The sequence below is a fragment of the Strix aluco genome, chromosome 17 (genome assembly GCF_031877795.1).
Source record: "Strix aluco isolate bStrAlu1 chromosome 17, bStrAlu1.hap1, whole genome shotgun sequence".
Lineage (NCBI taxonomy): Eukaryota > Metazoa > Chordata > Aves > Strigiformes > Strigidae > Strix > Strix aluco.
Genome location: NC_133947.1, coordinates 3,394,908 through 3,422,726, shown reverse-complemented (window position 1 = coordinate 3,422,726; position 27,819 = coordinate 3,394,908). Strand labels below are relative to the sequence as shown.

The following is a 27,819-nucleotide window of genomic DNA, read 5'->3' as shown; positions in this document are numbered from 1 at the left end:
TAGTCTTTTAGGAGCCTGATTAGTCACAAAGATTTTATCAGCCCTTTGGTTAGGGCTGACCTCCATGGAATTGGGTGTTGTACCCTTCTCATGAGGATACTTGCTTGTGTGCATTCAGTGCCCTGTCTCTGCCTCAGTTTCTCTGAAGCAATGGAATGAAATACATTAATCTCTCTAGTCCCCAGTTTTTATTTTTAATTATCTCCTTTGCATTGCACATAGAAGCCTTGAGAAGCTAAGCCACCAGGGGCCAAAATTTAATTTGGGTAGATCACGCACCTAAACAGACCTGATAAGCCAGTGTATTGGCAACACTACCAGCCTGGAGACAATGCTGCAGATGGCTGCGTGACCTCAGGTAGACCAGATTGTTATTAAACATGATCCCAGAGCAGCTAATGCTTTAGAAACTAGAAGTTTATTAGGCTCTATATTGACATTCCAATCTCCAGCAGTTCACAGAACAAGCACAAATTCATCTTCTGGCTGACTGGGCAACCCTCTGCTCCTCTCATGTTGACAGATCTCAGTTGAAGCACATTTTCAGTTTTCTTGGCAGATAAGTCAAGGATTTTTGCCATCTGAGCTGTCTCAGGCCAAATTAATTCACTGCCACATAGACACATGCCCAGCTTAGGACACTGGGCACATTGTCTCAGTGTCAGAAAGCACGTGCTAACTGATGGGTAAAAGAGGACATCTCAGAACCAAGGTGACCCTATTGCACACCTCCAAAGTCACAGTGTGGTTCCAGTCCTGTCCAGCTGTGGGGAATGAAAAATTAAAGAATTTTATTCAATTTTGGTTATGCACATACATATCTATGTAAATTTACACACAAGCAGACACGTGCACATGTGCACACATACTGGGGCGGGGGGGGTGTGTTTTTTGTGTGCGTACATCCATCCAAACCACGTAAGCAAAAGACAGAGCTCTACATGAAAGATGATTGGTTTATAAGGAAATACTTTACAGCACATACATTTGAAAGAAAAAAAATAATCGAAAGCATTCACCCAACGGATCCCACCTCCCCAAATGCCTTTCCCGTTACTCAAGAGACTCTTTTATACTATATTTGGAGTTTTTGTTGATTTTTAATGATTTTCTGCATGACTGTGAAGACTGTGGATGGACTCTGCTCCTGTACCATGGGCCTTCATGAACCAAGACCTTTCAAATACCTCAGATGGCTACAGATAACAAACCAATTACTTAGGGTACATGGCAATTCAGAGATTCTGAGGGGCTGAAGGAGTTTCTCTACTTTTAAACATGATAATCTTTTGCCAGAAGTAGCACCCTGTCCTTGTTGTAAAGCACAGTTTAACAAACTGTATCTCAAGAAACCTCTTAGTGCCACTTCACACCTTATTTTCATATAGTACAGGGTCACTGTATGAAGTCTCAGACTCCTTGGGTTTCTGCAATTCCTCAGTCGTAGGCAGAAAGGCAGATCTCACCAGAGGGAGCACACACAGGAGGTCCAGACAAGGATTTTCTCATCAAGGGAACTGCCTGCTGTGTTTCTGCGTTGTTCACTGGAAATTTGTGATATTCTTCATAAATTAATGTCAAAGAAGATACAAGTCAGACGTCAACCACTTCTCATCCTAATGGAAAGAGCTCTAAAAAGCTGTGAATATTGGCTAATCACACAAGTGAAAAGGGCAGCAATTCAATTAGCCAACCCATTAATTATTAACACAGTATTTGTTTCTTCACTTTTCTGAGGAAATGCAGCAAAACACTAAGATAAAAATAATAGAATCATAGAATCATAGAATGGTTTGGGATGGAAGGAATCTTAAAGATCACCTAGTTGCAACACCCCTGCCCTGGACAGGGACAATCAGGTTGCCCAAAGCCCTGTCCAATCTGGCCTTGAACCCTTCCAGGGACGGGGCAGCCACAGCTTCTCTGGGCAACCTGTGCCAGGGCCTCCCCACCCTCACAGGGAAGAATTTCTGCCTTATGTCTAATCTAAATCTACCATCTTCCAGTTTAAAACAGTTACCCCTCATCCTATCCCTAATCCCCCTGATCAAGAGTCCCTCCTCACCTTTCCTGTAGCCCCTTTAAATACTGGGAGGCTGCTCTAAGGTCTCCCTGGAGCCTTCTCCTCTCCAGCTGAACCCCCCCAACTCTCTCAGCCTGTCCTCACAGGGGGGTGCTCCAGTCCCCTGATCATCTTCATGGCCTCTTCTGGACCCACTCAAGCAGGTCTGTGTCCTTCTTACGTTGGGGACCCCAGAGGTGGACACAGCACTGCAGGGGGGGGTCTCATGAGAGCAGAGTAGAGGGGGAGAATCATCTCCCTCAACCTGGATACAGTTGGCTTTCTGGGCTGCACATTGCTGGCTCACAGTCAGTTTTCCATCCACTAATACACCCAAGTCCTTCTCCTTGGGGCTGCTCTCCATCCATTCCTTGCCCAGCCTGGATTTGTGCTTGGGATTGCCCCGACCCATGTGCAGGACCTTGCCCTTGGCCTTGTTGAACTCCATGAGGTTTGCACGTCCCCCCTCTCCAGGCTGTCCAGGTCCCTCTGGATGGCACATCCCTTCCCTCCAGCGTGTCACCGCACCACACAGCTCGGTGTCATCAGAGAACTTGCTGAGGGTGCCTCGATCCCACTGTCCATGTCACCAACAAAGATGTTAAACAGCGCCGGTCCCAACCCCGACTCCTGAGGAACGTCACTCATCTCTGCTCTCCACTTGGACATCGAGCTCTTGACCACAACCCTTTGAGTACAACCATCCAGCCAACTCCTTACCCACCAAGGGGTGCATCCAGCAATTGATCCATCCATCCATCAGTGGTCCACCTGCCCAATTTAGAGACAAGGATGTCATGCGGGACAATGTCAAATGCTTTGCACAAAATCAAAATGCATGATAAAGGCAATCCCCAAGAGTGTATTTATTGACACTTTTTAATTTGCATGGAGCCGCCACCTATAAGAAATAAAGTCCTTGTTTGAATCTCATTTCAATAAAACCCACGCGATGTGCAGAGGGACACCCATCTTGCTGAATGCAGGTGTCTGGCAGCCACTGAAGCTGGTTCCACTTCTGAACACCTGCTGGTGATTGCAACAGCTTCATCTGCAGGATTCTTGGCTGGCTGTTTGACTGGGGTTTTATAACTTGTCATCCCTGTGAGATGAGGATGGTCCCATCCTGCTATCCCATCTGTCTGAGGCTCCAAGACTCGGTTGCCCATTCTTCTGCTTCTCACAGCACAAATTTGTGCAACTCTGTCAATTTGCATCTTTCTTGCATTCCCCATGTGAGTCCCATAGTAACAGTCACTGCACAAACTTCTGCTGAGAGGCAGGACCTGCTGAAAACACATTGCAAGCTAAAGGGAGGTGGTAGCTAGGAAGAGTCATTATCTTAATTTTGCGAGTGGACAACTGAGTTAGCGAAACAGGGTCTACAATATCACTCAAGTTTAAGAATTCAGCTTAATGCTAACCCATTCCTTGAATCCTAGCCCAGGGTCTTACCTGAAACCCATTTTCTGAGCTGTGGTTGTGAAGGGCTAACTGAAAAACTACCTTTTTGTTAACTAAATCACTGTGGATCCCATTCTGTTACCTTTCCCTACACGGGACAACATTTAGCTCTGCAATTCATCTCACTTAAACCCCGGGAAGTCTATGGAAAGAGCAAGTCACTAATCAACTTGAGAGCAGACAGAATCTGGCCTTTAGAAGGGGATGGAATGAAAATGGGAACGCAGAGGATCTCTAGGGAGTTTAAAGTGTCTGTCAAACACACACCAAAGCTCCAGTTAAGTGGGCTGTGGAAAGTTTAATCGAATGGCATTATCCCAAACTGAATTCATTTGCTAGTGTATAATGTTAATGAACCTCGACTGCTCTTGCTGAAAATAGAGTATGAATGTGCATTATTTTGAGTGCGTGCATTAGCCACCGCTAGTTCCTTAATTAGTTTTTCAAAGACTGTGTCTGAGTGGAAAGGTTATGGAATAATAAGTGATAATGGACTCTTATTTTATTTGGTGCTCTTTCCTAATTTACAGGACATTAGAAGAATGGTAAAGAGAAATAATTTCTTTTCATCAGAGGTATCCATGTTGCGGGCAAAATGAAGCATGTATGTTTTCCACAAATTATCTGAAACTCAGATCCAGACAAGTTTGGCTTTGATGGAACTCCTTTTTCAAGGGACAATTTGCCTGCCAAAAAGGAGTGTATTTTTCACACAGCTTTTGGAACCTGCCAGCTTTGCTGTAATCCACTTGACTGATGCTCCAGTTCTCTTTCAAGAGCAGATCTGCATCTAAACTGCTTCAGATGCAAGGACAAAGGAAACAGTGAAATTCCAAGAACTGAAAGCCATCAAGGCACTGGCAAATGCATTGACATCCATGAAAAGAAATGGATCTGGAGCTACAGGGCAGGCTTTCATGGAGAAAGAGGGCTGATTGATGGAAACACAAAAAAAAGGCCAGGGTCTTAGACAAAGACAGTGTCAGATTTCCTGTAGAAAATGGGAACAGTTCCTGAAAGAGGTTTTTTTTACTAGCAAAGACCTTCGTATTTTTTAAACCGGATTATATAGCAGTGCTCACAAAAGCAGAGACAAGAGACTCCTGAAACAGGAGACCCAAAAATCTTACCATGGAGCAATCTCCTGACAAAGGGACTGAAAGACGGAACTCTTCTTTCCTGTCTCCTAATAGGGAACTCCATTATGCCCTTTATATCCACAGGCGAGGGAGAGATCACCCTTACCCTGACATGGGTGAGCAGTGAATTCCCCCCACCATCTTTCTCGTGCCCCTTGCTGAAGGCTCTGTGTTGCTTTAGGGTTTGCTAAGGAGGGAGCAAGGAGCACTGAGCAAGTGTTGTTTTCTTTACCCAAGAGCCATCCATGCTCCACAGCCAACATTTCAGGGTGGAAGCCAAGAGCGAAATCTGATTACAGGCTGTGATAGCATGGCCTGGAGTATGGGGACCGTATGTGCAATGGGGCCCGTCCATGCGCAGAAGTAGAGCTGAACTGATCTCAGTCACTTTCAAAAATAGTTTCACTACACGAGTTCAGAATGCAGATGCCCATATACCATCTTCAACCTAGTTTGTAGTGATTTTTGCTCTCCCCAGAAGATTAGAAGCACAAACTACACCCACAGAAAGGTTTGTATGAATGTCCATGCATGCTCCACTTTCACCAAGGCATGTTTAAATCGCACAGTTAGTTAAATAAGCCCAGCTTCGTGCATCAGGCAAGCATTAATCAGATGGCAGGGCTCTGCTGAGATCTGACAGCAGGGCTGTTCTTCAGCCCATGCATGTGGCATGGAAGGATTTGCTTAAAACTCTGCCAAGAAATCATTCATTTCCTCTCTGAAGATCTCACAGAGGCAGGCTGGGGTTGTCTCCATTGGCTATTGATTCCCCTGATGGAAAAGTTCAGATTAAAATTTTTGAAAATATTTTTTGATAGTTAAAAAAAACCCCAAACAATTCCCAGGCTGTGTCTCAGACTCAAGAGAAGTTGAATGGTACCATAGAAAATAACACAACGACCATCAGTTTCCGCTGACATGGCTTATGGCTTGATGATAAATGACTTAATAAAATAGTAGTAGCCATTTCTGTTTGTATGAGCCTCTTTTCTGCATGAGAGATCCTTGAGGACATTCTCATGCTAGAAATACATGAAATTCAGGCCCATTCCCTCTGGTATGTTATAGCTGTTCTGTTCACACCCATTTCCTTCACCCTCATATATAACCCCTTTTACCTTCATTCCTTTTGCTATCACTTCCTTATTATGGACTCTTGATGAAGTAAACTGTGTTTTGACTGAACATATACAAAAAATGTAAATTTTTATGTTTATTCCACATAATTGTGCCTCAACATAATTGTGCAAGGCTTGATTTTGCTTGTAAGGGATCCATTTGCAAGCAAAGACTCTCTGTGCCATAGCTATTTTCCTTTGCTTTACTGCTTAGAATAAAATGTAAACACCACAGTCCCTGCATGGTTGTGCATTTCATTGTATCTCATTTCCATACTTTTGGCTTGCTAGCAAGTTATACTCTGTGATTTGTATCAAAAGAAAAATATGAGACTAATCTGTCAGCCCTGTCATTGAAAAACTGACATATTATAATGTCTAGAGAATTGCCCCTAATCAAACAATTAGTTAAATTGCAGTGTATTTAATTATTGGTAAACTTACCAGATACTGTAGCACAGAGCAGTCAAAACCCCTTCAGAAATCTTTTTTCCTTGGAAAGCTCTTTTTTGTGGCAGGATAATATTTGCCATGTTCAAACTTCTCACCCTGGATTAGTAGAGTCTTTAATGTAGACAAGGATTACTGCATTATTTGCAAACTTATTCTACGAGTGCTGATGCCATGATGAATAGAAGCACTATTTTTCTGAAAGTCTGGGATATAAAATAAACCCTGAGGGAACTTAATATCATTCCAGGCTGTTCTGAAGATCATGAAGGGACAGTGAGGCTTATTTAGATGCTCTTTCATTTCACCCAGAAATTTAATTTTTCAGAACACTAGAACCAATCTCTAACAAACTGTTTATTTCTGCTCCTGTGAAGGACTCCTTTCCAAAGAACCTGCTTTTTCCACTAAAAATGTCCTGATCAGCTCCTGCTTGCAGTCATGTCCCAAACATATTTAAAGAAGGGAGGGGATGTACAGTATCGGCCACAAGAGAAAAAAAACATCTGCAGCTGTATCTGTCAGCCAGATGCAGAGCACCCTGAAATGCCCCCACTATGCGAGAGTTTAAAGATGAATCATGGCCACCTGCAGCTGGCAAAGAGGGAGAGTGAAACTACCAGATTTAAGCATGAAGAGCCCTGCCTCAGGCTTGCATCCTTGCTCTCATGCTTAGAAGAGAAGCCTTTTTATCAGCTGCCAGAAGACGGGTTTATTACTCCAGAGAGAAGCTCATGAGCCTTTCACTCCTAATTCAGAACTTTAATAGAAGAGGGGAGAAGAAGGGTTGGAAATGGGAGATAAAAAGAAAACCCCTTCTTAAATTCAAGTGATTAATAGATAACACTTTATTGAGGATTTTCCTGCTTCCACCTGTCAAGAAAAATGCCAGCAGGTAGCATCAGACAGAAGATAGATTCTTTCTCCCAGTGTAAGGTCTGAGAACTGGGATACACAGATTTAGTACTTGTTCATTCCTGGCCACAGAACCCCCTGTGCTGCACTTTTTTTGTCTTCTTTTACCACACAATAGGGAATTGCTGGCACAGGAAAAGTGGAATTGCCCAAAACCCTCTTTGAGGGTGACCGTGATGGGCCATCTCAGCCATCTCTGGTACCTGATGCATACTTGGTTCTGGGTTGCTGTCCCAGAGGCACAACAAGACTCAGCACCTAAAAGCTGAAGCCAGACACTGCAGTAGAGTAAATAAGATCTTGTTATCTTCAGATATCATCACTGGGTGTCTTCCTAGCCATGTATCAGTCAAACATAAGTAGGTCAAATGCAAGGTAAATGGTGAAATTTCATGTCTGACACATGTCTGAAGTAAAACTATAGGGTTTGATGTCCCTTCTGGCTTTAAGCTCAATAGGGTTGTACTGCGGTACTAAAGTAGTCCTTGGTCAGAGATTTTATATTATATCATGGAGTATCATGGTGGTGCCCAAAGGACATGGGGAATTTGTCTTGACAGAGGACTTCAGTCCCTCAGGCCTTTTAGTCCCTTCAGCAATATTTCCTTTCTGGAAAACAAATTTCATATTCTAAAAACTAACTGCTGTAGCTTTTTGGTGTGCAGTGCTGAGAAGGAAGGAAACATCTGGAAACAACATTTAACAAACTTAAGAAGTAAGACTGTTTTTTGGGGCTGTGTGTTCTCACTGGAACACCTCCAACTCCTTACTCAAGGCTCTCTGTCTCCTCAGGGGAAACATTATAGCAGTACTGATGTCCTGATGGATTAGACAATTTCTTAATAATTAATGACAGTTTCCCTGTGCAGCTTGGTCAGCATCCCTCTAAACAGTACAAAACAAATGAGGTAACAACAAAATAGTTCACGAGTAGGTAATGCAGGGCAAGAGCTCTGAGTCTTCTAGAATTTTGCCATGTACCTTCACATTCCTAGTGTGGGAAGCCTGTTTAGGGTTGCATTTTTTTAAAATAGGTCATTAAAGACCACCAGGAAAATGAGCTCAAAATTTTGCTCTCAATAATATCCCCTGAAATACTGTTATTTATGTTCCTTGTGTGCAACTGTAGAGACTCCATCACTGCAGTGTTCTACCCACTCAGCAGATGTGTAGATGGGGTAGGGCTGACTGCCTACGAGGGAAGAGCTAATCCTCTCCAGAGGACAAGGCAGAGGAGAAGTCTAACCTAAGTTACCCATTTCTCTCAGCTGAGTATAAGGGGACTTAAGTTTCACCTTCTAACTGAAGAGCTGTTCGCAGATGCCCAAAGTGACTGTATCCCCAGTATCCGCAGCCTGTAAAAGGCAAAGCTCAGCCATCCTGCCCACGCCGTGCTCAGGCCACATCACCAGGGTTTCTGACCTCCTTCAGCAGCATCAGGGACTGACATGCAGATGAAGAGACATAATGTTGCCATCAGAGAGGCACTGCCTTATTAAATTATTAATGTGCTGCTGTTTTCCTGAATGTTACTGGGAAAATATTATTTGAAGAAATAATAAAGTTTATATATATATAAATATACACACACTTTATATACGTATAAGGATAAAGTATTAGGAAAAATTTTCAGAAGCATCAGGTGTTGGTTTCCATAGACTTCAGCTATACATTTTCACTCTTGCATTTAATTATTTGAAAATATTATTCCATTCTTTATCATGAAGAACACTAGCCATATGGGATAACCAAGCACTGAGAAGCGTGGATCTGTTACTGCAAAAGAAGAGCAAATTATAGATGAAATGGAAAATGGTTGAAATATAAAAACGGTGGTAATAATTTCTTCTATTGGACCTTACAGCCTCATTCTTTACTTGTACAAAAAATCAGTACTGTTTCAGCAGAAATCAAAAGTCTTCTAAACCTGGGAACAAATTTTGTGCTGAGTGAAAATTTTTACCCCTGAAAATTTCAGTTACCCCAGAGAAGCACGTGGCTGGAAACCAGCGCAGAATTGAGGCAGACCTCAAATCAGAGTGCATGTAAACTTCTTATGTTGTGATCAAGTCCAGCCCCAGTTCAGGATTAAGGTTATGAAATGCTAAAATTATGTAATCAGAAGTGACGGAAGCAGATAATTTATCGAGTTGTTAAGGAAACGGGGCTGTTCCAGCTAAATCAGATGTGCCTTTATTTTAAATATTCTCCAAAGAGAACTGAAGGATCTCTGAATAGGAGAGCAACAATCAAAAATTGAAGCTGCTGATAAAAAATAATGGACTGAATCCTCAAGTATGACTTAGCAGAATGCTGCTCTGCACAGAGTAAAACACCAGCAAATGTGTCTCATCTCCTGCGTGTGAGAATATTCACCCAGAGCCAGGGCAGACTCCGTGACACCCAGCGACACCCAGTGCCAGGACATCTGTAAGGGCATGGGCAAAGCAACCTCTGGAAACATGTTCCAGCAGCATTAAGGCTGCCTACCCTTCTCCAGCCCTGGACCCTGTGCGGACAGCAGCTCAGCCAGACCGGCAGATCTCCCAAAGAGCTTTTAGCATCTTTTATTGCCCATATGGATTGCAATTCTAGCTAGAAACTTGCTCACCTCACCATCTTTCTGTCCATGAGTAACCCACTACTAGGTGCTGCTGGGTGACATACAGTCCCAGGTCCATGGGCTGTAGGAGGATGTCCTACAGACAATGCAAACCAAGCTCGTCACGGAAGGGAACAGGGGCCCTTCAGAGCTGTTACCACCCTGTGACTGCAAACCAGGGCTGGGGCTCTCAGTTCTCAGAGACCGGTCACATCGGTCTCATGACTCAGCCCCTTGCATCTTTTGCTGTGTGATCACTAGAGCAGAAGGTTTGGCGACCCTTTACCAGTATCTCAGTGGGTGCGGGATTTCCAACGAAGAGAGATGTCTTTTTGCCTCTAAAAAGATTTCTCAGTTCCCTTGTATCACAGGTACCTACATTGCCATCTCATGAATAAGCAAATACTATCACTGATTAGACACTGATAAGAATTTTATGCTATTGTTCTAGCAAAAACTAGTGCCACCAAACTTCTGAAGGCGTTGGGATGTTGTAAGCTTGGTAGGAGTTTGATTAAACTGTCAGTGGAAGTGCTGAGCACTACCACCAAAAATCTCGCTGCAGGTGTAGCCCCAAGTAGCACTCAGTCACCTGCAGGTATTCTCGTTAATCAGAATCACAGGATTTCTCAATCAGAATCCCTTGTTCCCCAAGCAATATTCTGACTGACAGTCTTCAAACACAGGAGACGGAGAAGAGGCAGATCACTCTGCAGATGGATGGATGGATGGATGGATGGATGGATGGATGGACGGACGGACGGATGGACCAACCACTGAGGGTAGGTTCCATTTGTGGCTGTGGCTGTAAATAGGTTTGATGTGGCTTTAAACCACTCAAGTACCATGAGCACTACAGAACTCAATGGGGGCTGGGAAACCCCCTGTGGAAATTAGGTACACATTGCAGCTGTCAAGTAAATTATATATTGGGCAATGCCTCCAATTACTCCTGATTTAGCTAGTTAAAAAGTAATCTGGGTCGAACTGTGTGACCTGACAATTTTTGTAGTCTAAATATAATTAGGCATAATTAGGAAAAGATGCCAGCTGGTAGATATGATTTAAACACAGGTATCAGTTAAACCCATTCTGTATAAGAGGGCAGTTCACATCAGTCAGCTCTCCAATCTCTCCTTCACAGTTGCTGTTTGCTCTCTGCTCCACATTCATTTCCACAGTGCGCTGAAATTTCATACTCCAGTTCATCCAGTGTTTACCTTTCAAGTCTTGCCAGTTGTACTGTAGCTAACTAAATTCACGGGTTCTGGAGGCTGTGCTTACTGTATTCCTGTTCTGGAGATGAATCCTGGTTGGTAGGTGCTGTCTCAGCATAGAAAAGGAGACGAAGCACTAAACTAAACAGCATTGCCCCAACCTTTGCAATTCGCTGTAGCCTTCTTGTAATTGCCATGCACTGTCTTTGAAGAGTTGCCAGCACTGTGGCAGCTTTGCCCTGATTGATGGCTCCTGTGCTCTGCTCTCTGGGGCAGGAGATTCAGGGACACGTGCCCAGCACTAACTAAAGGAGTTAATTCACCTCATTTAACAGCCTTCCCCTTGGCTGACTCGGGAGCGGTGCCGAGAGGTTCGTAACATGGCTCTGCCCAGCCATCCCAAGCCTGAAAGATGCCAGTTCTGGGAAAAGGTTTGAAACCAGGGCCATGGATTATAGCTGGGGGACATTCCCAGGTTCCAGAGCCCTGCAGCAGATCCTGGAGGAGCAGGAAGAAAAGGGAAGTTTCTTTTGCTGTTCATCAGGCAGAATAATCACAGCCAGCAGGCTGCAGATGACAAAGATGTGCCGTGTTCCCGTGTTCAGTAGGACACCTGCTTCATAACGGAAGACTTTCACAGCAAGAAATATTGCACAGTGGATTTTATAGCAGTCTGTAAAGAAGCAGAAGGGCACTGTTTGCCTTCCAAGGTCAGCTGGGAAGCCTGTATTTGGACAGAAAGGTTGTCTAACTGTGCCCGCTTTCTGCTTCTAATGTCTCTGCCCTGAGGAACTCATCTGCAAAATCAAAGCACTGACTGGACAAGGCATGGGGTAACAGCTGGGGAGAAGAAAACTGGATGCTCCCAGGATATTCATAAGCACACTGTTCTGTGAGCAAAGAAGCCTGGTAGCCTACAGGCATATTTTTTTGTCTGAATTCTTCCCCAAAGATTGCAATATTCATAATGACTCTTTCTTGTGTGTCTTCTCTGGAATCTACTTAGAGCTGTGTAACCATTCCCTCAACAAGAACACTAACAAAGTCCATTCTTCTTGCCAGGCTACATTCTGCTAGGAGGTTTTTCAAACATTTATTTCTTCAGGAACTCTTCCTGTGATACGAAATGAAACCCAAACTGACCGTTTGGAACACAAACTCAGAATCTGTTTACACAAGAATGTCTATGGAAAATGAGTTAAAAGCTGAAAGATGTGAAATATCTCTGATCCACTGAAAGTCAGCCTTTCTTTCTTACTTTTTGGGACACCTAAGGATTTGAAGTCTAGTCGGGCAGCCGTGGTTTGCTGTAATACCTGGCTTTATCCACCCTTTCTCTTTCAGTAGTTATAGACTATAAGGACTTGGGAACAGAGTCTGTTTCTGTACGACACATCTACAAATGCCTGATGCAAAGGGATTCTTACTGGATTTTCTAGCTAGTATCACAGTCATATGAAGAAGAAAAACATCTGGACATTGAACAAAAATCCATGTCTTTCCAGTCACAGGACAAGGCAAAACATCATTTTGAGTGTAGCTGGGGCAAAACAGAATTAGTACTTATGACCTTTTTATTTTTTAAATTAATAAACACTTTCTTAGCTACTGTCCCCTCCCACCCCCCTTAAAAAATGAAGCAATGAAGCACTTAAAGATTTTGGAAAGTTTCTCTTTTTTTCTGGTTATTTGAGAATTGCCTGGTATTGCCTCAGGTTGACAATAATGAGAACAGAGCATTCTGCAAGTGACCTCAGGAAACTTTCCCCAGGACATATCTCGATCCACCCTTTGTGGACCAGTGTTTTCAGCGTCCCTGTCTGTGGCTCTGCGTTAACAAGATTTATGTGGCTTTCACTTGTCTTGGACAGGGGAACCTCCTTTGATCATCCATCGCTGCTGAGTAACGTGACCAGCAGCAGTGTGTATCCTTGTGCTGTAAGAAATAATGTTCCTTCGAGTCCTTCAGGGTGTTAATTCACCAGATAAACTCAACGAATTCCCATAGGGACCCAAGGGTAGCCAACAGCAGCCTAGAGAAAGGGCTACAGTATGGAAAAGGACTTTTCTTGTGTTGAATCCATGGCTGTACTGTGTAGATAACATAAGTATTGCTTATTTAGCTGTCAAGAGTAATGAAGATTTTCTTTTCTGCAGGCCAATATCAGTAAGCGTTAGCACATCACTGCAGCAACTCTGGTTTGGGTTTTTTTCTGGTTTGGGGTTTTGTGGAGGTTTGTTGTTGGTTGGGTTTGTTAACAGAGTGGGGAGGTAGAATAAATACTGGCAGAAGCCAATATTGAATGGAGTTCAGGACAAGTAAAGGGAAGGATAAAGGAAAATCCATCCTGAGGACACTCCTGCTCCCATTTTCACTGCTCACAGAACAATTTTGGGCTCAGACACACATGGAGTAGACTTGCTAACTACCCATGCTGGTAATCAGTTTCCAGAAATCGTATAATAATATGAGTTAGCCTAGCCCCAGAAAAGGCAAGATAAATGTATTCAAATTTATCTACAAACTACTACGTGAGATCTGTATATCATTAATTCAGGAAGAAACTTAAGAACTGTTTTTATTTCAGCAGCGTTGCTCTTGACACACACCACTGAAAGCCATGTGTGGTGTTAAAACAGTCGAAGATATCTTTTTAAAGCTTCAGGAGGAATCCCTTGTGTTTTGTAACATAAAAATTACACCTTAAGTAAACTTCTGAAATCCCTGATGGAACCAAAAGACCTTATTCTCCTCTCATTTTTACTGGTAGACTTACTCACAGTTTATACTGATAAAGGAGAGGAGAACAAATAAACCCAGGTTGTGTACTAACACTTTCCAAAGACTCATTAAGCTAATTGTGGCTTGTTCACAGAGGCCTGATTCCAGTCTCACCTCCTTGCCTCTACACCAGCATAGCCAGGGTCAGCAGAGTTTTATACACCCAAAGCCGAAATTAAGATAAGCCCTAAGGAAAAGTACAGTATAACTGAAATGCAGCACAGCAGTAGTTTTAATACCACCACACTTCAGTTTGTTCCCCATGGATATGCAAGAATTGTAATCTATGCAAAGCACTCCGTGGGACCATATTTCCTCTGAAAATGCTTCTCAAAGGAAGCCAAATTACACTTCTTTATTCAACCCAAACTACTTAAATTTGCATGTGCAAAATGAGTACCAATTTCTTCATGATTTTTTGCTCCTCAAGGAGATATTTTTTTATGGTATGTCACTTTTCCATCACATGGGCATATTCCCCGCCCAGAACTGTGACCGTTTAGTTACCACAACCTTGTGCACACAGGCCAGTTACGTAATGGAGAAACAGCAAATATCTTATCAATGTTAAACCTGCAAACCTGGCATGCAAATATGAATGTCAGTCTGAAATTCAGGATCTGGGTACCAGTAATTTTAATGTAAATAAACAAAGGTGTCCTACTTCAGAGCACCAGCTCTTCCCTGATATAGATGGTTCTTCCAAGACTTTTTTTTTGCTCTAGGTTAGAGTTTAATCTTCATTACACAGGTGTGACTATGGGTCTACTTACAGCAGCTATCGCATTGATCCCAATAAGAAGATTTGGACTGTACTGATTTTCTGAATGTGTCATAGCGGATTTGTGACAGAGTTGAAAAGAAAATCCATGAGTCCTGATGCACTCCCTGCTGTTCTCCTCCTTACACAACACTTTGTTACATAAAACTTTTTCTGGAAAAAAAGAAAGGGGGAGAGATGGAAAAAAATAACATCTTTTTGGTTGTAAGCCAGTTTTCTGTATCAACATGGCAGTAGCGTGTGAAGTGAAGCAAGATTTCCTTATAGCACCATGTGACAAGGCTAATCAAAATAAACATCCAAAAAATAAAGAAATTAAGGATGAGGTAGCAGACTGTGGGGAGAGCAGATGGTTATTTAAAATAACAGCAAATTTTGCATGCTGACTGCAACTATAGCTCTTGTCACAAAACATAGTTGTTAATGGCAAAAGAGAAGGCAGAAACATCATCAGGGTATTTTGTGGGGTTGGTGAAAGCAGAAGGATGACAAATATATGGGAAAGAGGGTATTTTCAGCTCTCCACAAAAGCTGCCCCAAATATCAATGGCACTACAGCAGAGGTAGGGAAAACAGAAATGCAGTAGGTGGAAAGAACATCATATTGATCAAATTTGTCACACGATATGAAAGGTCTCACACAAGCCCAGGGATCAGACACTGGGCTAAAGGAGAATCTTTTGTCTCCCCAGGAAAAGAAAATCACAAAATCTGTAGTTTTTGGTAGTTTAAATCACAGAAAAGAAGGTCCAGACCCTGAGAAAGGACCTGAGAAACCAGGAACGCACTGACGGATTAGCTCAAGTTGTGATTCAGCTCCAGCCACTAGCACAGTCCCCAAGCCCGTGCAGAAATCCATGAGGCGAGTCCAAAGTCATGGGTTTAGCCATGGGTTTTGCTAATCCTGTCATTTTACAGACTCTTACTATGAGAAAAGGTTGTTGCCAAGGGTCAGCCCCCCATAGGGGGCTGTTCAGCCTCTACTGTACCACGTAGAGGTGTGCCAGGTTATTTTATCTTAACCTGAGCTCTCAAGGGATGGGGCAGCCACCACACTTGCCCTCCCAAGTGCTTCCATCCCCTCTCGTGACTGCTACTCCAGCTGGGCAAGCATCAGCCACGCAGCTCAGCGATACTCTGAGTTACTGCTGCTGCCGACTGCGCCGTGGTTTTGCCAGGATACATAGGAAAGAGAGGGGCAGATTATTGCTAGGCTGCAAATCACATGAAATAACAAAATAAAGACCAAAGATGGGTCCGTTTACAGACAGACAGGGGCATGGGCCAGTTCACAAACAAACTTTGTAGCACCCAAATTTGTATCCAATAGTCAGATGGCTCATAGACTCTGATTAGGAGCAAAACACTCACTCAGAGGCTACCACTACATCAGAAGGGCTCCCAGTCATCTGAACATCCTCCATTCAGTTTGCAGATGCCATTCCCTGGGCTGACTCCCTGAAAATTATACTTGAAATGTGTCTGGTTAAAAAAAAAAAAAAGGGAAAAAAGCAAACAATCTCCTCCTGACACGACTGTTGTGACAAATTGAACCGCAGGAACAAAAACTTCTCTCTGTACAAACTAACCACTTGACAACTGTGTGGGAAGGTGGGTGGGAGCAGGAGGGGAAGGTGGCTCAAAGCACCCAAAAAAATCCATCTTTCTGTACTCCAGCCTGCAGCAGCTGCTGTGGGAAGTGCTCTGGAATAGCAACCTCCCTCTGCACATCCCAGTGATGCTACAGCACCAATCCATCTGCTCTTGGAGACTTGATCTTCAAATGTTCTGCAGTAATTAGGAGCTCCAGGTCCAAATAACAAGGCAATGAGAGTTTATCTATATGGTTATCTATACGGTTCCCCCCAGACTGGGAAAGACAAGACACGTCACTGAAGACCATGCCCAGATTACCCCATCCTCCCTAGTCCCATGCTCCCTAAACCTAAACCTAAACCTTCCACACTGATCTTCGAATCTTTCCTAGTGAATTGTAAAATAATGTGTCTTCGTAGTTCTACAGAAGGGACTCTGGGAAGGAGGGGTGGCAGGTGTTTCAACCCACATCACCATAGCAAAATGGGCAGCTACCAATCTGAAAAAAAATCCTCAGATTTAAACTCATACTTGTTTCATGCTGACTGGCAGCACCACGCATACTGGCCATTTTCAAGGGCAGTATATCCACCAGCGTGTTCTCTTTTACAAATTCAAATTTAAATGTGTTGCTGAAATCGCAGGTGAAAATAGGGAGATGCAGCTTCTGAGAAAGAGAGGATGCTGCCAACCAGCTGCCAAGCAGCATCTTGGGTGTCTCTGATTCAACAGAGGGGACCTGGGAGTCTCTGCCTGCAATTTCTCTCTGCCCTGGTATGTGCTGTTTGCAATTTGCCCAGTGTTATCGCTGCTAACTGTGAATTCATTGCTGGCCCTGTGGCAAGGAGTACCAGCAGATTGCTGTTGTACCACCACGCTGTCCCCTGGGACCATCCAAGTGGGCTCAACAGAGCAATGAGATCAACTCAACAGACATATGCTTTTATACGTTCACAGAAAATACCTGCTTCCTCCTAGGCCTCTAAATCTAAACCTCATTTTACCATGAATCCCCCTTTAAGGCCAAATAAGAAAAATAATAATCAGAAATTGCAGACAAATTGCTTCCTCTCTACAGTTAAAACTTTCAGAAGTGAGCTGTCAGCACATTGAAAGAATGGAAAGCAGCCGGCTCCGCTCTGCGCTATTAAGTGTTTTTAGCACACCAGACACTTTAGGATCTTGGCACAGTGAGCAATAAATGCAAAAGCAGCATCTTTTCTGTCTCCTGTAGAGGAGGGGGAAGTAAGAGGGACATAGTCTAAAGCCTCAAAAGCTGGAGATGACAGTGACATAGAGGATGCAGCTGTCGGTTTTTTCCAAGGATGACAGGTTTCCATGGAGTTCACACCACACATCATCTGCAGTTTTGTTGGTCCTGTGTGGTACCCACCCCAGTCTGGCCTTCTGGATGCAGGAAACCCTGCCAAGTGTGTGTACATGTTAAAGACATGGATACAGCAACACAGCCCTTTCCCTGACACCTGAGCACTGACTTTGTATCTCTCAGGTTGGATCACCCCCAAGGTCTGTTTACTCCACTGGCCGCCTCTGACAGTGGCAGATGTTTGAGAAGAAAGTGAAAAAAATCCCTTGACTACAGCAAGTTGGGCAATGCCCTCAGATCTGGGAGGCCTGGGCAATGCCCTCATCTGCCTTATCCGCCTTTTCCTATCCTTCCAGCTGGTTTTCTGCCCTGTCTAATATAAATGTTTGTGTTTTCCATGACTGTTAGAACTTTTCTAGGAATTATTTCACTCCTTTAGCAAAAATATAGGGTTCCTGAGTTTTCCATTGAATGGCAGCTTCAGATCAGTTGCATCAGCTTCTCCTCACTCAGATACATCTCAGTTCTTGTCTCACACAACTTTCTACTTAAGAAAACATTTAGCAGCTCTCTCAGCAACAGAAAGGACAAGGACAAAAGTTTATTGCCTGCCCAGAAACACAGAAATTTTCATCTGTCTATCCTGATAAACTACTGAAGTTAAATAGCAAATGAAATTAAAGCATTTTTCTAATTTTCTTCCTCCTCGGTGATCATCCCTGCAAAAGTTAACTGTGTGGATGCTCACCGTATTTAAGATCATGGTCTTCTCAAAGGTGTTTTCTGAAGAGAAAGAAAAGTTTTGCTGAAAGTCTCAATTCCTGGTGATTGGACTTCATACAAGATCCTTCTGCAGTGTTATCTAGATAGATTATAACTCCAAATTCCCTCAGAAGTCATGCATCTTTGTAAGGGCTTTGTACACTCTTTTCTTTAAGCTCTCTGATATTATGTAACCATTTTATGTCACCCCTCAGCAGCAGAGTATCTGAACACTTCCCACGTAAAAACTGAGAGTGAATGTAAACTTCGGTTCATTCTTTGCATTTCTTGCACATTGGGGTAAAACCTCAGCTTTGATGCCGGTTTTATTTTTTATTTTAGATGTTACTATTTGTTCTTCATTTAATATTGCTTGATCTAAAGGGATTTATTGAATAGAAATGTTGTTTCCTAAAGCTGACTGCATTTGCTGGGACTCAGGGCAGGATAAATCTCATCACTAACAGACAGAACAAGTATTTCCAGGGTTATGACACCAGGTGGGAAAACGATGCTGGTAATCCACAGCAGAATCCCAGAAACACAGCTTGCAGGGTAGTTGAGCACGGTTAGAAGGACCCAGGACAAACAGCAATAAGGAAAGCTTTAGGAGAGCTGACAGAGACAGTGTTAACTCCACTCAGGAAGCCCTGTCTCCTGTGTGCAGAGGCAGATGTGGTGAGTCACCATACTGCTGTTGGGGAAGCAGAGCTATAGATACATATATATGTATCCTAATACCCAATTTTCTAGTTCCTGCCAGAGCATTTGACTAGAGCTTTTTAGTCTGTTTAATTCAGTTTTGCAAATATATCCTACCTCAGTGGTCTAATGAAACAAAAGATTATAGCTTTCTTCATTGCCAAAGGCCTTGAAATTCAGCACGGCAACATTACAGAATCAATTTATCAGATTGCATTAGAGTCCTTCAGATTTAAAAAATGAACACTTGGTGAGCTTCTATATTACATTTCCAAAACTTCTTGCACTTAGCAGCATTTTTCAATAAGTTTATTTGCAAATTAATTGGCAGTGTGATTAAATTCTTATTCAGATACTCTATACAATGATTCAAGCACCCATATGAATATGTAATGAAACATAAGATTAGCCTCACTATAGAAGCAGAATGGAACAGTGACTGGCAACTTTTGCTTGGATTTTTTCTTTTGAAATTAAAGTTCTTGCCAAGTTTTACTACCCAAAAAATTACACATCTATGCCTCTAATACCCTAATAAACAGTTGCTTTGCAAAACATCCAGACTTGAAGGATAAATTATTTAATACAACCCCAGAATATATAATAGAGGCTACTGCGATGTTTACAGGCTTTGATTTTCTTTTGAAAAATAGAAAGTCTTCCCATCTCATGTTTTCTGTCTGCAGGCCCCTGGCCTGCCCAGTGAAGTACCAGCCTGGTAATAGGTAACTTTCGTTTTATTTTGAAAACATCTGGCCTTAAGGGAGCTGTGTACTGGAAACATCTACAAAACATTGGTTTTCCCTCTACCTACAGGGCCTGAAAAAAGAAGGAAATGACCAAGAATCAAATTCCCCTGCCCACTGTCTAGATTTGTTTGGGTTCCTCCTGCTCCGTGCCACATCTCCCACCCATCGCAGGAACCATCAGGGCCAGAACTAGCAGGATTTTCTGGAGGGAAACACCCAAGCCATTAATGGGACAGAGAAGAGGTCCCTTCTTTTTGCTCAGGTGGGAGGCTCTAAAGCTCAAATTCCCCTTCTCCCTTTGCTTTGCCACTTAACAAGTAATGCCCCCTGTTATTTGTGGCTCTCTGGTTGATGACTTAGCAGGGATCATTCTGTGCCTGCTTACAGAAAGATATGCAAAACCACCTAATGCCCTCTGGATGGAAATGAAATCACCTCATCTGCTGACACCTTCCTTGTAAGCAGCCTGATCAACAGTCCACAAACGTCTATGAAAAGTCCTCACCAACTTCACTAAATCCCAAGCTTGGATGTGGCTCCTTCTGGAACTTGGCATGTTGAGCTCATACCCATGGTCACCAAGCATCACCAGCACTTCTGCACCAGCCCTGAGGGCAGTGTAAATGCAGATAACAACCAGCAGTCTCAGACTACACAATAAAACCAAGTGATGTTAACTGCCCATTAAACCTGATGAGTGGTACTTACCTTCCCGATTAAGGGAATAATGAAGTACATTTGGATTTGATGATTTCAATTGTTGTTGCTATCACAGCTCAGGTGCCAGACCTGAGCAAAGTCTTCTTGTTTTCATCTCCAGGCACCTAAACTAGAAATATTTCCCCTATTCCCCTTCCTGCTGCCCACCAGGATCACAAACACACTGCAGGCATCACAGAGCTGCTGTCACTGATGATGCCATGTCATCACTTCCAGCTATATAAGTGTTATCTCTGTGACAGTATTTCTTCCTAGAGGTAGATTTAAGCATCAGGACTAACAGCAGATTTTTTCAGATCTTAGAGAAATTTGAGTCCAAACCCAAACTGCCTGACCAAAATCTATTCCGGCAAGAACACAGAGTACAATTCCAGATTATAAACCAGTAAATTAAGCATTTGGATTTGTACTGCAGATCATCTTTTGCACTTCAGTCTCATCCTTTAAAATCAGTGAACAGTCATATTTGCTGAATATAAGGTAGGGACAGTGGATGGAGACTGAAGACATGTAACAGCATATACTAAAAAAAATCTTCAGTCTGGATTGATTTAACAGTTCATGGTCCTCAGAGCGGAGGAGTGGTAACCTGTGAAAAGATTAGAGAACTAAAACCATCAGGCTACAAAGCATTACTCCTCTGCTCTATCGTGTACAATAAAATCACAGAAGGGACAAGTACAAATAAAATCAAAAATATATATTTGGTTTTAGCGGTGCTAATTCCTCAGCCATGAGAGAAAGTGTCGTGGAAGGAAAGGAAAGAAATGCTGTGAGAACTTTAAAATGCGCTGAATTTCAAGGGGTGTGATGCAAGTATCCAACCACCCAGTATCATCCACAGGGCTACACTTAACTGCTTGACTGTTCTTAAAACCACTTTTGCATTACGAAGTTAGAGCTATGTTTAATTACTTGCAAAGTTACACTGAATTTTAAAAGGAAGAAACTGTCAGAGTGCACCAAGAAGCCAAGTAATTAGCCTACATTAATCCTTGGTTGCCCCCATTCCCTAAGATGACCTGAATTTGTGAGCTATGTGAGCTCTGAAGTCTATGTAACCACTGGGTCAAGCCACGAGGATTACAGAGAGTTTTCATTCTGAGGCTGAATGCAAATGCACAAAAAACGGATGATGACTCTGAAGAACATCAGCTCTTCACATGTTGACATCAGTTCCAGCTGTTGACACCAACAGAGCTTATAAAGCAGCAAAAAGACATCCGCTTCCATCAAACAACATCAATTTGAGATGTGATGCTTGATCCCACTTATCTTAATTATAACCTTGCATTAACCATCTAAAGAGAAAAAAGATTTTAATATAGTATCTCTTGGCAGAAGACTCAATTGAACAGTAAATTGAGGAAAAAATTCAGACTCACAATACAGTTAATAGTCATAATGAAAAGCTTTTTTCCTCAGCTGCCCTCTCATTATAATAGGTCACAAAGTTTTAAAATTACATTATCTTCAATGGTAGGTCACTTTTTGCAATGTAAATAGCAATTGCTGCTCCAAACTGAAAATTAAAATGTAGGGTTTAGTGACAGAAGAAAATTTTTATATTAGGACATATCATTAATATTAATATTACCTCTTAACAGGGTTTTAAACATTTTTATTATTTTATCTTCTTAGATGTTTGAGGAAAATGGCAATTTAAACTTTTTGGACAACTCTTGCCCTGTTGTGAATCCACTGAAATGAAACTGCTCCCAGTGCTGCCCACTTGGGAGGTTTCCATCTCTCATGCACATGGAAGGCTGTTTCCCAACCCTTTCTCTGGAGCCGGACTTGGACACGAAACTGCCCAGAAGAGCAAATATCTAAGTCTGAGGGTTTGAATTAATGAATAAATATGGAATGAATAAATAGAGGATAAACAGAAAAAACGTTGTGTGGAACAAGTAGCTACATGGTATGAATTGTGCTGCCATACAGACACAGCATCTCCTGTTTGCACACTGTGAATCAGTAGTTCCAGTGACTGAACTTAGCAGATTTCGTCCACTGTCATAAAACAAGCAACCATCATCATGTTTAATTGTCTGTTGTTTAAAGCACTGTCTGTTCGTAACCAAAGAGTAAAGGGAGCAGCACACACTGCGTATGCATTGTTCCAGTAATTCTGTGATTTTCATTTTCTAGAAATATGTTTGTCAACAAACTTCCTATTATGAACCTGAATATTATCTGTATTAGAATCAGGAGCTTCAAAGAGCCGTTGTGAGAATTCATTTTAGAAATTGGTCTGGAAGACAAGTATAAAGACACCTAATCAGCAGTCCCATCTAATAAAACTGATTAGAAGAGAACAGTTTTGCATGAGCCCACCTTGATCACAGTGAGAGCAAACAGAAATTGTTCTGAATTTGAACAAATTAGAAACAATCCCATGAGGGCACTGAGATAAGGTAATATACAGATATGAATTGCAGCAATAAAAGATAAAGTGGAAAATGAGATAAGATTATTTTTCTTAACAGCTCAACTAAGGTGATCCATGAAGAATAACTTAAAAAATTCAAAGTGGTGAATGCAGCTTATTATGTTCTTGGGTTCCTCTTCTAGAACATACTGTAGACATAGAGAAAAATTCATCAGCTCTCCCTAACTTTCCCACCTGTGTTGAAGATAAATTACATTTCTGCACATGAGTACATGAACAGCTACACACCTTATATGTGAAGTTATTTTCTAAGGGTGGAAAGATTCCCGTTTCATCCCACCCTTGATCATGGAAAATATTCAGATGGAATCAATCAGACTCCCCTTCAATGGAGAGAAATTAAATTAATGTAGTAACAAGACTCTTTAAAACAGCTTTAGAAACTGCAGTACACAAAATGGGGAGAAACTGCCACTGTCCTTGTTGTGCCCACGTATGAAAGCCACCACAGATTGTCACAGCCAGACACTTGGAAAAGCAGTGGCAGATTAAATGTTGTCCTGTGCAAGACGAGAGCTGCTGAAATAAGAATACCATCAAAATCACCTCTGAGCATGAAAGAATGAAAGTTTGGCAGCTGTATAAGGACAGCAGTCATGTTAGACCCAGGGCTAATTCTACATCTGTGTTTCTATCACTTTCACTGAAGAAAATCCTTCCCGTTACAAAAAAACTATTATGAGACTAGTATAAAGGGGATCATTTAACAAAGGCAGTGCATGGCCCAGCGTTTTTAATTTGCTGCAAACATTATTTTTTCCACCTCTCATTTTAGGTCTTTTTCCACTTTGACTATTGAGCATTTGGTCTTCGGGCTAAGAAGTAAAAGGGAGGACAGCAGAACCAGACATAGGGAAAAAATGACAGAATGAGAAAGGCCAGCATAAGAGGGAATTTCTGAAAAACTCAGCTGATAAGTAGTTTGGTGGAAGGTTCTTGCACTCAACAGAGCTGGATGATTTTGTCCTCTGATCAAGGTCAGGTGGTTCTTCTAAGGTCACACAACCCTTCCTTTAAAAGCATCAAACAAAACATTGGTAGACGCAAGTTCTTTTCTAAACTTACCACAGTTATAAATATTTTCTATATTTTCTAGTGGAGAGTTAGTCATTCAAATGAAAAATTGTGGTGATTACGTTTAACATCACCAAAAGTAGAGAGCACTTCAGGTAATAGCTTCCAGGGAGGGGAAATAAAACACTGGGAATAAAGCCATCCTTTTAATCTTGTAAATATTTATTATCATCGCATGAGCAATTCAGAATTCTGGTGTGCAATGTTAATAGGACCCATTATAGTTCACCTGAGCCTCAAATTTCCTACTGTTAAGGCAAACCAGATTTTTTTTTATTCTTATTATTTTCTTAAAGTACATTGTACTCTATTATATGTCAAGATGTGTATGGATTCCAAATGAACTTTCATCTGCTTCTAACGGTGAATAAAAGAAGAAAAACTTTTTAAAGTCAGAAATATAATGTGATTGAATAATTCCTATCTCAGAACTGCTAGTAAACCTAGGGACTAATTTAGTGTCTCTGAAGTTGCTGCAAAAACAATTTTCTATTTTTTCAGGTTTCGATATCTCATAGCAGCAGAGATAGTTGGGAAAAGAAATGTGTTCTGAAATACTTGGAGTTAGCTCTGAGGTACAGTAAGTTTGTCGAATATAAATTAAAGACACCAAATTTTCCTTCACATATATACAGTCCCTTAAACATAAAGTGCACTGATATGAGGCATGTGAGTTAACAAATCATCCCTCAACCAGGATGACATTAGTAGTTAACAAATGCACTGATTTTGTGTGAATGAAGGGTCACCTTTGCCTCTATCCCATCCAGCCAGATCAAGACACCTTGGCAAATCTAAAAACTAGTCAGTGAAGGAAGATTAGAAAAAATGAAGATTTTCATCCTCCCTAATTCTTTTGACCATGCAGTAGCATCTCTAGTGAGCTAAAGGACCTTCAGGGCCTAAGATTCACAGATAGATATAAAGTGGTTGGGGAACCACAGAGCTCTGACATTCCCTACGACACCCTTAAATTACTTCTCCAACTCCAAGAGAACAATCTGTACCAAATGCTGCTTCTCTACCCCCCACTCCTAATGGCTTCCTAAGGGCTGATCTAAAGTCTTCTGAAGCCAGGAGAAAGACCCCCACAGACACCGGTACATTCTGTATCGGTGCTTCCTTTGGACAGTGCAGGTCCTTTTCTAATGGGAATTTAAGAAAATTGTGAGTAACTCAGATCATCAGCAGAGACAGTTTCACGAATGGGATAAGAGCAAGAGATACTTGATTACTCTTACATGGACTGGAGAATGACTCAGTAGCTCCTGGATCCAAAGCCAGCCAAAGCACGTAGGTGGGATCCAAAGCCAGCCAAAGCATTATGTGCATGTGAGTATCAGCCTCTCATACCTCACTTTCCTGTTCCAATCTATAAAGAAATAGTTAGCAAGCTTTTAGAAGTATGCCCCCCAACACACATGATAAAACCAAATAGATATTATCTATTTAAGTTTTTCACATAGTTAAACGATGAAGTTATCCATTATGAAAGAAATTGGGCTCTTCTTACCATTTAGAAAATCACTTAAATTTGATACTTCACCTCTGATATTGTCTCAAGGAGCATAAAACCAGTATGAATGGCTGAGACACTTGAGAAATCCTGAATAGGAGGAGAAGCTCTGTCGCTTTCCCAAAAGCTTACAGTCGCAGCTTGCTGGGAAAAGCTGTGAAATGTGCTAACAGGCTTTGTTGCTAACATGATTATGCAAAGTAGATGATAGTAATAGCGCTGCCCTGCCATCACTTACATTGACATCTGCTCTCTTTCAATTTTATGTAATTTTCATTGAATTTAGGTCCGTCAGGTTGCCCTGCCACAGGATTCATGTGAAAATGAGATCCTTATTCTAAGCAACTGATGCAGTTGAAGAAATGGGAAGTGTTAAGGCTGCTATCCATTATGCAAAGGGAGGAAGATTATTCCAAAAATGCAAAGAGATAAAATCTATTTAAATGTGCAAGTTTTCAGTTACTTCCATTCCAGAAAAAAACTGAGGCTATTCTAAATAAGAGGTCTGCATATCACAGCTGGCCTCAGAATACTCTAACATATGTGTTCAGATGGGAATTATGGTATCTATGTAAAAATGCTTACAGACCTGACCCACCAAAGAAAAATGTATTCTGATAGGAATCTGAGTCGGGGTTTGGAGTGAACGCTCGCTTCTGCTAGCTTGAAATGCCAACTTTGGGGTAGAGGCTACTGAGCAAAATGACTAAGGGATACAGCAGGACCACTTATTTAAAGATGGACAGTGATCTTAGCAAAGTAGTAGAGCACATCGGCCAAGTCACCCTGTATCAATTCACTATAAATTCCTCCAACACCGGAGTTTAATTATGTGGTGCTGCTAGCAGGAAACAGTGCAGAAGACAGTAATTAGAATTTTGGAGTGCAGTAGAGAACTGCCAATCCAGTGGGCAGGTTTCTGCAATTAAGTCTCTCACGAAGGTAACATACATAATTTGCCAAACTTCTTAAGCAATAGCTCATTGGTGTCATTGACTTTTACAGCAACTTATATCATCTCTGTACAGTTTATAAAATCACTGAGTTTATGGTATACAAGCAGAAATGCACTGAAATAAAGTTCCGCCTGTTGAATCAGAAAACAAAAAGGGACTAAGTGTATCAGCCCGTAACCAAAAGAATTGCACACATTACCTTGGTGATAGTTAGCTGTATATGTTCCTTCTTACAGGAACAGGTTTTTTTATATATATATATATATTTATATTTTTATATAGTGATGTCAGTCATGACAGTGTTGCCTGAAGCCTTTCTTTAAACCTGTTTATTTATTTGAAGGGGTTTTTTCCCTCCTGAGATGCCCTAGGCACGCACATGGTGAAAACTGACATTTTGTTGGCTATGAAGATGGAAACACTTTCATGCTTCAGATCTAATCCAAATACTTTAAATTACTGATACAGTTACTTTGGCATTTTTGTGTTGTTTAGAATAACTGGCTTTGAAATATGTGCTGTAAATTACAGCAAAAAAAGTAATAGTTGCAGGCCTGAAACACAGGACCCATCTCCTGTCTCCTCTTACAGGTGTCTCCTAAACTGCCAAATAAATAGAAACAAGAACAGAGTCTACAGGAAATTCCACCTTCACTGAAATCAATGGATTTTTTTCCCCCTTTGATTAATACTTAAGCATAGCATAATTTTGTTTTGTTTTGTTTTCCAGTTGGTCTGTTTTAGGATTATTAAAGATAGTGATGGATTCATTGAAAATGGTGAAGGAAAAAACTCAGAGACTTTAGGTAACGCCAGTGGAAGTTGCTTCTGACCCAGGACAGTAGCATCTGTCTGGTTCACCCATGCTAAGAGCATTCCTACCAGTAGAACCACTGCAAATGTACTGATGATTTCTTTGAATCATTTCTTCATGAGATGGACTTCACACCCAGTGAGGAATTTGGTTCAACAGATCAAGTTCCATCATCAGATATGTTGGTTTATCAAGCATTTCCTACCGTAATTATATTCTTTGCACATGAGGATAAATCCAGAATTGTACAGCTCTGGTTCGGTTCTGTAAATCAAATGCAGGCTTGAAATTTTGGAACCAACACAGAAGTGTTTGTGAAACAAAACAGAAGACAGGACAGGCCTGTTTCCCGTGACAAATGAGGAAAAAAGATCCTGCTACTAGCACTTTGTGGACTCTTGTTTCAGAGACATGCTGAATCTAGAGACATATTTCTACAAATCAGACAAGCTCAGACGTTCTTTGGCAAGTTACTTGGCTTAGGCCTGGATGGTGCTATTGACTTACCATCAATGCAAGCCAAATTTCAAACTAACCTGTTTTTTCCCTGTTTTCACAGCTTCCTGCAACAGCATTGCCTGGCTGGCTGCAGCTGCAGTTTGTTTGCCAGTGCATAGG

General features: G+C 41.8%; 1 long non-coding RNA gene across 4 annotated transcripts in view; it reads right to left on the bottom strand.

Annotated features, from left to right (window-relative positions):
• Nucleotides 1-399: 399 nt before the first annotated feature.
• The window catches only part of LOC141931394 (uncharacterized), a 32,408-nt gene continuing 4,988 nt past the window's right edge, over nt 400-27,819 (bottom strand). The window contains exons 3-5 of one of the 4 annotated variants that reach the window (XR_012625562.1): nt 25,157-25,287; nt 14,526-14,686; nt 400-764 (exon numbers count right to left, since the gene is read on the bottom strand). This is a non-coding gene — a long non-coding RNA (uncharacterized LOC141931394). Of the gene's footprint in view, nt 765-2,081; nt 2,834-14,525; nt 14,687-23,680; nt 23,853-25,156; nt 25,288-27,819 lie in introns of those variants that run through there. The other 3 variants (XR_012625563.1, XR_012625564.1, XR_012625565.1) reach the window with 3 other exon arrangements.